This window comes from Pelodiscus sinensis, chromosome 6 (assembly GCF_052426305.1).
Source record: "Pelodiscus sinensis isolate ZL-2025 chromosome 6, ASM5242630v1, whole genome shotgun sequence".
NCBI lineage: Eukaryota > Metazoa > Chordata > Testudines > Trionychidae > Pelodiscus > Pelodiscus sinensis.
Window position 1 is genome coordinate 131,526,912 of NC_143057.1, and position 11,629 is coordinate 131,538,540.

The following is an 11,629-nucleotide window of genomic DNA, read 5'->3' on the forward strand; positions in this document are numbered from 1 at the left end:
AGCAGGGGCCGGGAGGGAGCCGCTGGGCGCGTAGGAGCAGGGGCCGGGAGGGAGCCGCCGGGTGCGTAGGAGCAGGGGCCGGGAGGGAGCCGCCGGGCGCGTAGGAGCAGGGGGCCGGGAGGGAGCCGCTGGGCACGTAGGAGCAGGGGCCGGGAGGGAGCCGCTGGGCACGTAGGAGCAGGGGCCGGGAGGGAGCCGCCGGGCGCGTAGGAGCAGGGGCCGGGAGGGAGCCGCCGGGCGCGTAGGAGCAGGGGGCCGGGAGGGAGCCGCGTGGCGCGTAGGAGCAGGGGCCAGGAGGAGCTTCCAGGTGGACCCAGCCAGGAAGACCCTGGCAGAGCCCAAGGGCAGTGGCAGGGCTGGTGCGACCGCAGACAGGGGGCCCTCGCTGGCCCCCCACAGTCGTCCAGCTGAAGAGGGCGGAGCCGGCTCCTGCAGGGCACCGCTGTGGCTGGCCCAAGCCAAGGGGGGGCCAGTGTCACGGCTGCGGCTGTACCCGGCAGGGGGCCGACTTCCCCAGGTCACAGGCGGAGTGACCCTGCTGAGCTCGCTCTCGGAGGGGGGGGAGATGGAGCGGAGGGGGGGGCTGTCCACTCCGCTGGGCAGTGGCTGGTGCTGCGTGGGCTGGGGGTGACCCCTGCTGGCTGGTGTCTGTAGCACTGACCGGGGGGGGGCCCTGAGCACCAGCACTAGGCCATGGCCAGCGGCTTCTCCCCTGGCCGGGGGGAGGGGTCTGACAGAGGGGGGGCTGCCGGGGGGAGGGGTCTGACAGAGGGGGAGCTGCCGGGGGGAGGGGTCTGACAGAGGGGGGGCTGCCGGGGGGAGGGGTCTGACGGGGGGGCTGCCGGGGGGAGGGGTCTGACAGAGGGGGAGCTGCCGGGGGGAGGGGTCTGACAGAGGGGGGGGCTGCCGGGGGAGGGGTCTGACAGAGGGGGAGCTGCCGGGGGGAGGGGTCTGACAAAGGGGGCTGCCGGAGGAGGAGTCTGACAGGGGGGGGCTGCCGGGGGGAGGGGTCTGACAGAGGGGGGGCTGCCGGGGGGAGGGGTCTGACAGGGGGGGCTGCTGGAGGAGGGGTCTGACAGAGGGGGGGCTGCCGGGGGGAGGGGTCTGACAAAGGGGGGGCTGCTGGAGGAGGGGTCTGACAGAGGGGGGCTGCTGGAGGAGGGGTCTGACAAAGGGGGAGCTGCCGGGGGGAGGGGTCTGACAAAGGGGGGGCTGCTGGAGGAGGGGTCTGACAGAGGGGGCGCTGCCGGGGGAGAGGTCTGACAGAGGGGGGCTGCCGGGGGAAGGGGTCTGACAGAGGGGGCGCTGCCGGGGGGAGGGGTCTGACAGAGGGGGGCTGCCGGGGGGAGGGGTCTGACAGGGGGGGAGCTGCCGGAGGAGGGGTCTGACAGAGGGGGGGGTGCCGGGGGGAGGGGTCTGACAGAGGGGGGGCTGCCGGGGGAAGGGGTCTGACAGAGGGGGCGCTGCCGGGGGGAGGGGTCTGACAAAGGGGGAGCTGCCGGGGGGAGGGGTCTGACAGAGGGGGGGCTGCCGGGGGAAGGGGTCTGACAGAGGGGGAGCTGCCGGAGGAGGGGTCTGACAGAGGGGGGGCTGCCGGAGGAGGGGTCTGACAGAGGGGGGGCTGCCCGGGGGAGGGGTCTGACAAAGGGGGAGCTGCCGGGGGGAGGGGTCTGACAGAGGGGGGGCTGCCGGGGGAAGGGGTCTGACAGAGGGGGCGCTGCCCGGGGGAGGGGTCTGACAAAGGGGGAGCTGCCGGGGGGAGGGGTCTGACAGAGGGGGGGCTGCCGGGGGAAGGGGTCTGACAGAGGGGGCGCTGCCGGGGGGAGGGGTCTGACAAAGGGGGAGCTGCCGGGGGGAGGGGTCTGACAGAGGGGGGGCTGCCGGGGGAAGGGGTCTGACAGAGGGGGAGCTGCCGGAGGAGGGGTCTGACAGAGGGGGGGCTGCCGGGGGAAGGGGTCTGACAGAGGGGGAGCTGCCGGAGGAGGGGTCTGACAGAGGGGGCGCTGCCGGGGGGAGGGGTCTGACAGAGGGGGGCTGCTGGAGGAGGGGTCTGACAAAGGGGGGGCTGCCGGGGGGAGGGGTCTGACAGAGGGGGGGCTGCCGGGGGGAGGGGTCTGACAGGGGGGGCTGCCGGGGGGAGGGTCTGACAGGGGGGGCTGCCGGGGGGAGGGGTCTGACAGAGGGGGGGCTGCCGGGGGGAGGGGTCTGACAGAGGGGGGGCTGCCGGGGGGAGGAGTGCTCTGGGGAAGGGGCAGACTGGGCTGGAAATCGTGAAGCGAAGGGATTGAGCCGGGTGCTGGGGGTTGGGGCAGGGCCGGCCCACGACATTTTGGCACCTGAGGCGGGGAGCTCAGATGTCGCCCCCCTGCCCCTCGCTTGGGGCAAAGCTTTAAAGGCCTCTGGTGCCCCCCCTCCAGCGCCGCACCCCCAGCTCTGCATGCGCAGCAGAGAGCGTCCATCCGCGCCAGAGAGATGCAGGTTTCTACACTCGGGGTCCTAGTGGAACCCCCCAAAGTCTGGCACCGGAGGCGGCCGCCTCAGTTTGCCTCATGGTAGGGCCGGCCCTGGGTTCAGGGGCCTGTGGACCCTGCCCCGAGGGGTCTGAGGCTGCCTCTGCCCTCAGTCCAATGCCCACATCCAGCCTGGGCTGTACCTCGGAGCAGCAATAACCCCTCCCTGTTCCACTCCCCGGTGGAGTCACATCTGGCTGCAGACGGGGTGCAGGGTCAGGGGGCTCCCAACGCGCCATCACAGGGGCCTTGTCCTGTGGGCCGGGGCGAGGTGCCAGGCCTGTGCCGTGGGGCAGGAGCAGCGCAGGGAGGGGAGGGGAGGATGAGGGCTCTGGGGGAGCCCTCCAGGGCAGGGCAGAGCTGGGGAAGGGGAGGGACGGGGCAGTGGGGTGCAGAAGTGACAGCAGCAGGTTGCCTGGGGTCTGTACGGCCCATGGTTAGTGGGGGGAATATTCAGGGGGGCCCATGAAGGACTCAGCCCTGCTCAGGCATCTGGCACTGCCCAGCAAGGCAGATCCCAGTTCCCCGGCATCCGCACAGCACGCACCTTGCTGCACTCGTGGGCCCGATGCCTGTGCTGCCCATGCTGTGAGCCTGATCCCTCTGGCACTGGGACACCCCCGAGGGGCACAGGGAGAGGCCGAGGGGTGCTGGGGATGCTGAGGGGCACAGGGAGAGGCCGAGGGGTGCTGGGGATGCTGAGGGGCACAGGGAGAGGCCGAGGGGTACTGGGGATGCTGAGGGGCACAGGGAGAGGCCGAGGGGTGCTGGGGATGCTGAGGGGCACAGGGAGAGGCCGAGGGGTGCTGGGGAGGCTGAGGGGCACAGGGAGAGGCCGAGGGGTGCTGGGGAAGCTGAGGGGCACAGGGAGAGGCCGAGGGGTGCTGGGGAAGCTGAGGGGCACAGGGAGAGGCCGAGGGGTACTGGGGATGCTGAGGGGCACAGGGAGAGGCCGAGGGGTACTGGGGATGCTGAGGGGCACAGGGAGAGGCCGAGGGGTGCTGGGGAGGCTGAGGGGCACAGGGAGACGCCGAGGGGTGCTGGGGAAGCTGAGGGGCACAGGGAGAGGCCGAGGGGTGCTGGGGAGGCTGAGGGGCACAGGGAGAGGCCGAGGGGTGCTGGGGAGGCTGAGGGGCACAGGGAGAGGCCGAGAGGTGCTGGGGAAGCTGAGGGGCACAGGGAGAGGCTGAGGGGTGCTGGGGAAGCTGAGGGGCACAGGGAGAGGCCGAGGGGTGCTGGGGAGGCTGAGGGGCACAGGGAGAGGCCGAGGGGTGCTGGGGAAGCTGAGGGGCACAGGGAGAGGCCGAGGGGTGCTGGGGAGGCTGAGGGGCACAGGGAGAGGCCGAGGGGTGCTGGGGAGGCTGAGGGGCACAGGGAGAGGCCGAGGGGTGCTGGGGATGCTGAGGGGCACAGGGAGAGGCCGAGGGGTGCTGGGGATGCTGAGGGGCACAGGGAGAGGCCGAGGGGTGCTGGGGAGGCTGAGGGGCACAGGGAGAGGCCGAGGGGTGCTGGGGAAGCTGAGGGGCACAGGGAGAGGCCGAGGGGTGTTGGGAAGGCTGAGGGGCACAGGGAGAGGCCGAGGGGTGCTGGGGATGCTGAGGGGCACAGGGAGAGGCTGAGGGGTACTAGGGATGCTGAGGGGCACAGGGAGAGGCCGAGGGGTGCTGGGGAGGCTGAGGGGCACAGGGAAAGGCCGAGGGGTGCTGGGGAGGCTGAGGGGCACAGGGAGAGGCCGAGGGGTGCTGGGGAAGCTGAGGGGCACAGGGAGAGGCCGAGGGGTGTTGGGAAGGCTGAGGGGCACAGGGAGAGGCCGAGGGGTGCTGGGGATGCTGAGGGGCACAGGGAGAGGCCGAGGGGTACTAGGGATGCTGAGGGGCACAGGGAGAGGCCGAGGGGTGCTGGGGAGGCTGAGGGGCACAGGGTGAGGCCGAGGGGTGCTGGGGAGGCTGAGGGGCACAGGGAGAGGCCGAGGGGTGCTGGGGAAGCTGAGGGGCACAGGGAGAGGCCGAGGGGTGCTGGGGATGCTGAGGGGCGCAGGGGACAAAGGGATGAGGTGAGGCAGGCTGGGGACAGCATCCCGTGAAGGAGGAAGGAGAGCAGCGGTGAAGTGACCAGGCGGGGCAGAGAGGGGGACAGCAGGGGCACACAGAGGGATCCAACAGCATCTCCCCCAGGGCCAGGCGGGGGCCTCTCCTCCAGCAGGGAGGCTGCCCTGCAGGCTGCAAGGCCGCACACCAGAGCTGGCTGCAGGAGGTGGCTCCATGCTAGAGGGGCCGGTCAGAGCATCACCAGGGTTGGCGGCTGGGGCTGGGGCTGGTGCTCTGGGGTGGGGACAGGCCCTGGGAATGGAGAGTGCCAGGTCCAGGGGGTGACAGGCTGCACTTGGCACCATGCATGGCCCAGGGGGCAGCTAAGCGCAGGGGCCATGTGGCAAGGGGGCTGTGTCCCCAGAGCCAGGCTGGGGCATCTCCCTGTAGCATGTCTGGCAACTGCCCCGGGGTCGTGCTCGAGTCGGACACAGGCCCTGGGATCCCTGGTTGGCGGGTCAGGTGGGTCCTGCCTCAGCACCATGGGGGTTGGGGCTGGACTGAGCCGGGCAGTGGGTGCCCCTGAGCAGAGTGACAGCAGCACTAGCCTGAGATGGTCTGAGATCAATAGGATGAAGTTTAATAAGGACAAATGCAAAGTGCCCCACTTAGGAAGGAACAATCAGTTTCACACACACAGAATGGGAAGTGATGGTCTGGGAAGGAGTACGGCAGAAAGGGATCTAGGGGTCATAGTGGACCACAAGTTGAATATGAGTCAGCAGTGTGATGCTGTTGCAAAGAAAGCAAACATGATTCTGAGATGCATTAACAGGTGTGTTGTGAGCAAGACATGAGAAGTTGTTCTTCCGCTCTACTCTGCACTGGTTAGGCTTCAGTTGGAGTATTGTGTCCAGTTCTGGGCACCACATTTCAAGAAAGATGTGGAGAAATTGGAGAGGATCCAGAGAAGAGCAACGAGAATGATTAAAGGTCTAGAGAACATGACGTATGAAGGAAGGCTGAAGGAATTGGGTTTGTTTAGTTTAGAAAAGAGAAGATTGTGGGTGGACATGATAGCAGTTTTCAGGTATCTAAAAGGGTGTCACAAGGAGGAAGGAGAAAACTTGTTCATCTTGGCCTCTGAGGATAGAACAAGAAGCAATGGGCTTAAACTGCAGCAAGGGAGGTTTAGGTTGGACATTAGGAAAAACTTCCTACCTGCCAGGATGGTGAAACACTGGAATAAATTGCCCAGGGAGGTTGCGGAATCCCCATTTCTGGAGATATTGAAGAGTAGGTTAGATAAATGTCTCTCAGGGATGGTCTAGACAGTATTTGGTCCTGCCATGGGGCAGGGGACTGGACTCGATGACTCTCGAGGTCCCTTCCAGTCCTAGTATTCTATGATTCTATTATTCACCCTGAGATGGGGTGAGTCATGTTCTCTCAACCTCTCATCATTCTTGTTGCTCTTCTCTGGACCCTCTTCAATTTCTACCCATATTTCTTGAAATGTGGTGCCCAGAGTGGGACACAATATGCCAAGTGAGGCTGTCATGCTCATGAGGGTTAGCCAGCAGCCTGGGGACTAAGGGGTTAACTATGTCCCTTACCTAGCCAGGTGGCGTGGCCAATAGGAATGTCAGTAGGAATTTCAAACTGGGAGAAAGGAGTTTTGGGTTTTCCCTCCTTTGTCTCTGGACAGTTCTCTCCAGCTATTGAGGGGGACAGACACTGTGTCTCCCTCCAAGGAAAGACTCTTGCTTCACTTTCTGTAGGTAGGGTCAAGTTTACATAAAGTGTCAGGTTTCATTGTTTTATGGTTGGGGAAGGGGATCTGCTGTCTGGGCACTTTTTAAGAAATGTTTTGGCTTTTCTTTGTAACTAAGTTCTAGGCCCATGGAGTTCTCCATGGCTGCATCTAGACTGGCAAGTTTTTCCACAAAAGCAGCTGCTTTTGCGGAAAAACTTGCCAGCTGTCTACACTGTCCGCTTGAATTTCCGCAAAACGAGGTGTACCGGTAGTTCGGAATAGGAATCCTAGTCCGAACTACCTAGTTCGTGCCCCGTGTAGCCGCGGGGTTCGGACCAGCAGGGTTTTAAAAATGGCGGCTCCCCGCTTATGCAAATGAAGCCTGGGAAATTCAAATCCCGGGCTTCATTTGCAAGTGCAGTATGCCTACATTACCCTCCTAGTTCGAACTAGGAGGGTAGTATAGACATACCCTGACTTCTTACTGTCTGAAATCAGTGCTTCTTGTGGAAATACTATGCTGCTCCCGTTTGGGCAAAAGTTCCTTTTGCACAAAGCTTTTGCACAAAAGGGCCAGTGTAGACAGCTCAGATTTGTTTTGCGCAAAAAAGCCCCGATCGCGAAAATGACAATCAGGGCTTTTTTGTGCAAAAGCACGTCTAGATTGGCACAGACGCTTTTCCCATGGCAATGTAATTTACACAAGAGCCTTTGGTGAGGGACCTTGCCAAAGGCTTTCTGAAAATCCAAGTATACTATATCTACTGGATCCCCCTTGGCCGCAAGTTTGTTAACCCCTTCAAAAAACTCTAAGCGTATGTCTACACTACAAAGTTAATTCGAACTAACAGACGTTAGTTCGAATTAACTTTGCTAGGCGCTACACTAGCGCTCTGCTAGTTCGAACTTAATTGGAACTAGCGGAGCGCTTAGTTCGAACTAGGTAAAACACATTCTACGAGGATTAAGCCTAGTTCGAACTTACTAGTTCGAATTAAGGGGTGTGTAGCCCCTTAATTCGAACTAGTGGGAGGCTAGCCCTCCCCAGGTTTCCCTGGTGGCCACTCTGGCCAACACCAGGGAAACTCGTCTGCCCCCCTCCCAGCCCCGGACCCATTAAAGGGGCACGGGCTGGCTATGGTGCCCGTGCTAGGTGCAAGCCTGCCAGCACCCAGCCAGCAGACCCTGCACCTGGCACGGCTAGAGCCAGCCACCCGATGCCCCCCAGCCCTTCCCCTCTTCCCGGGACCAGGCTGGCAGCTCTCAGGAGCTTGCCCAGGACCGCAAGAGGCGGGCACCCGCCTGGTCTAGTGCGGACATCGTGGACCTTGTCCACGATCTCCGCACTAGGCACAGGAAAGTGGCCATCTAGGGCAGGAGAGCTGCCAGCCTGGCCACCCAAGAGCAGGTGTGCATGAAAATCAAGGGGGTCCACTGAGACCCCCGACCCTGAGCCCTGAGCTTACAATGGCTGTACTGGGTCAGACCAAAGGTCCATCTAGCCCAGTAGCTTGTCTGCTGACAGCAGCCAACCCTAGGGACCCTGGAGGGGATGGACCGAAGAGAGTGACCAAGCCATTTGTCTCGTGCTATCCCTCTCTAGCCTTCCCCAAACTTTGGCAGGGACACCACTCCTACCCCCTGGCTAATACCACTCCATGGACCCAACCTTCATCACTTTATCTCACTTCTCTTTAAACTCTGTTCTAGTTGTAGCCTTCACAGCCTCCTGCAGCAAGGAGTTCCACAGGTTGACTCTTTGCTTTGTGAAGAAGAACTTTCTGTTTCTAGTTTGAAGCCTGCTACCCATTCCTTTCCTTTGGTGTCCTCTAGTCCTTCTATTATGGGAACTAATGAAGAACTTTTCTGTATGCACCCTCTCCACCCCACTCATGCTTTTAGAGACCTCTATCATATCCCCCCTCCATCTCCTCTTTTCTAAGCTGAAAAGTCCCAGTCTCTTTAGCCTCTCTTCATATGGGACCTGTTCCAAACCCCTCATCATTGTAGTTGCCCTCCCCTCTCCCACCCTCTCTCGTCCTCTCTCCCACCTCCTTTTCCCAGTCTCCCCCAGTTTTGTTCAATAAAGAGAGATTCTATTTTTGAACACAATTGTCCTTTATTTTGTACATCAGGAAGGGGGGCTAGGGAGGGGTAAGTGGAAGGAGGTGAGGGAGGAATGGGGTACAAGCCCCCGATGGGGAGGACTAGGCTGGCTCTGTGGGCTTCTGGGTGTGGAAGCTCTCCTGCAGCCCCCTAATTGCCCCCTCTCCCCAGATGGCAGCCTGTGGCAAGTGCAGCCGGTCTGATGGCCGAGTGCTGTGATGTGCCCAGTGTGGGTACTCCGGGCACTCCAAGCCAGGACTGCTTTGCAAGCGGGGCACCCCTGAGAACTGTCTGTCCGGGGTGGGGGTCGGGTCCCTTTAAGTACAGCCCTCGGCTAGCCTGAGACAGCAGCTCCACGCTCTAAGTCCTCATCTGATGCCCTGCCGGCACTGCTGCTGGTCATCCTTAAGCCCTGTTCAGGGTCCACTTAATGTGGACATGCTAGTTCGAATTAGGAAAATGCTAATTCGAACTAGTTTTTTAGTCTGGATGTGTTAGTTCGAATTAGCTTAGTTCGAATTAACTAATTCGAACTAAGTTAGTTCGAATTAGCGCTGTAGTGTAGACATATCCTAATAGACATAATTTCCCTTTACAGAACCATGTTGACTTTTGTCAAACAAATTATGTTCTTTTACAAGCCTAATTTGCCTGGCACTGAAGTTAGACTTACCGGTCTGTAATTGCCAGAATTGCCTCTAGAGCCCTTTTTAAATATTGGTGTCACGTTGGCTACCTTCCAGTCATTAGGTACGGAAGCTGATTTAAAGGATAGGTTGCAAATCACAGATAATAGTTCAGCAATTTCCCATTTGAGTTCTTTTAGAACCCTTGGATGAATGCCATCTGGTCCCGGAGATTTTGTAACATTAAGTTTTTCTATTTGTTCCAAAACCTCCTCTAATGACACTTCAATCCGGGACAGTTCCTCAGATTCATCACCCACAAAGGATGGTGCAGATTTGGGAATCTCCCTAACGTCCTCAGCCATGAAGACTGAAGCAAAGAAATCATTTAGTTTCTCCGCAATGGCTTTATTGTCCTTGATTGCTCCTTTTATATCTCGATCATCTAGGGTGCCCACTGGTTTTTTAGCTGGCTTCCTGCTTCTAATGTACTTAAAAAACATTTTGCTATTTCTTTATGAGTTTTTGGCTAGCTGTTCCTCAAAATCTTTTTTTGCTTTTCTTATTACTTTTTGACACTTGATTTGACAGTGTTTATGTTCCTTTCTATTTATCTCACTAGGATTGGACTTCAACTTCTTGAAAGATGCCTTTTTGTCCCTCACTGCTTCTTTTACATGGTGGTTAAGCCACGATGACTCTTTTTTAGGTATCTTACAATGTTTTTTAATTTGGGGTATACATTTAAGTTGGGCCTCTGTTATGGTGTCTTTAAACGTTTCCATGCAGCTTGCATTGATTTGGCTCTAGTCACTGTGCCTTTTAATTTCTGTTTAACTAACCTCCTCATTTTTGTGTAATTCCCCTTTTTGAAATTAAATGCCAGAGTGCTGGACTGCTGGGCTACGTCTACATTGGCATCCCTTTCCGGAAAAGGGATGCTAATGAGACGAGTCGGAATTGCAAATCCGCGGGGGATTTAAAAATCCCCCGCGGCATTTGTATTTACATGGCTGCCGCTTTTTTTTGGCTTGGGGATAAGCCGGAGAAAAGCGCCAATCTAGACGCGATTCTCCAGAAAATAAGCCCTTTTCCGGAGGATTTCTTATTCCTACTTTCAAGCCTTTGACAAGGTCCCTCACCAAACGCTCTTGCGGACTCCGTGCCCGCAACTACACGTGGCGCGGACTCTGTGCCCGCAACTACACGTGGCACGGAGTAGGTAATTCGAATTAGGCTTTCTAATTCAAACTACCGTTACTCCTCGTGGAACGAGAAAGTCTAATTCGAACTACCTACTCCGTGCTGCGTGTAGCCGTGGGCACGGAGTCCGCACTAATGGGGATTTAAAAATGGCAGTGCCCGGCAAGATGCAAATGAAGCCCGTGATATTTAAATCCCGGGCTTCATTTGCAACTTCGAATGACTATATTAACCACCCTAGTTCGAAGTAGGGTGGTAGTGTAGACATACCTGAGGGACTCCAAAAAGATCTCACCAAACTGAGTGATTGGACAACAAAATGGCAAATGAAATTTAATGTGGATAAGTGTAAAGTAATGCACATTGGAAAAAAATAACCCCAACTATACGTACAGTATGATGGGGGCTAATTTGGCTACGACAAATCAGGAAAGAAATCTTGGAGTTATCGTGGATAGTTCTCTGAAAATGTCCACGCAGTGTGCAGCGGCGGTCAGAAAGGCTAATAGGATGCTAGGAATTATTAAGAAATGGATAGAAAATAAGACCCAGAATATCTTACTGCCCCTGTATAATACTATGGTACGCCCACACCTTGAATACTGTGTACAGATGTGGTCTCCTCACCTCAAAAAAGATATTTTGGCCTTGGAAAGGGTTCAGAAAAGGGCAACTAAAATGATTAGGGGTTTGGAACGGGTCCCACATGAAGAGAGGTTAAAGCGACTGGGCTTTTCAGTTTAGAAAAGAGGAGACTAAGGGGGGATAGGATAGAGGTCTATAAGAACATAAGAAAGGCCGTACTGGGTCAGACCAAAGGTCCATCTAGCCCAGTACCCTGTCTACCGACAGTGGCCAGCACCAGGTGCCCCAGAGAGGGTGGACCGAAGACAATGATCAAACGATTTGTCTCCTGCCATCCCTCTCCAGCCTCTGACAAACAGAGGCCAGGGACCCCATTTTATCCCCTGGCTAATAGCCTTTTATGGACCTAACCTCCATGAAATTATCTAGCTTCTCTTTAAACTCTGTTCTAGTCCTAGCCTTCACAGCCTCCTCTGGCAAGGAGTTCCACAGATTGATTACACGCTGTGTGAAGAAGAACTTTCTTTTATTAGTTTTAAACCTGCTCCCCGTTAATTTCATTTGGTGTCCTCTAGTTCTTTTATTATGGGAACTAATAAATAACTTTTCTTTATCCGCCCGCTCCACACCACTCATGATTTTATATACCTCTATATAAGGATGGCAGGAGAGAAATTGCTTGATCATTGTCTTCAGTCCACCCCCTCCGGGGCACCTGGTATTGGCCACTGTGGGCAGACAGGCTACTGGGCTAGATGGACCTTTGGTCTGACCCAGTACAGCCGTTCTTATGTTTCACTGTAACACAAGGGACTT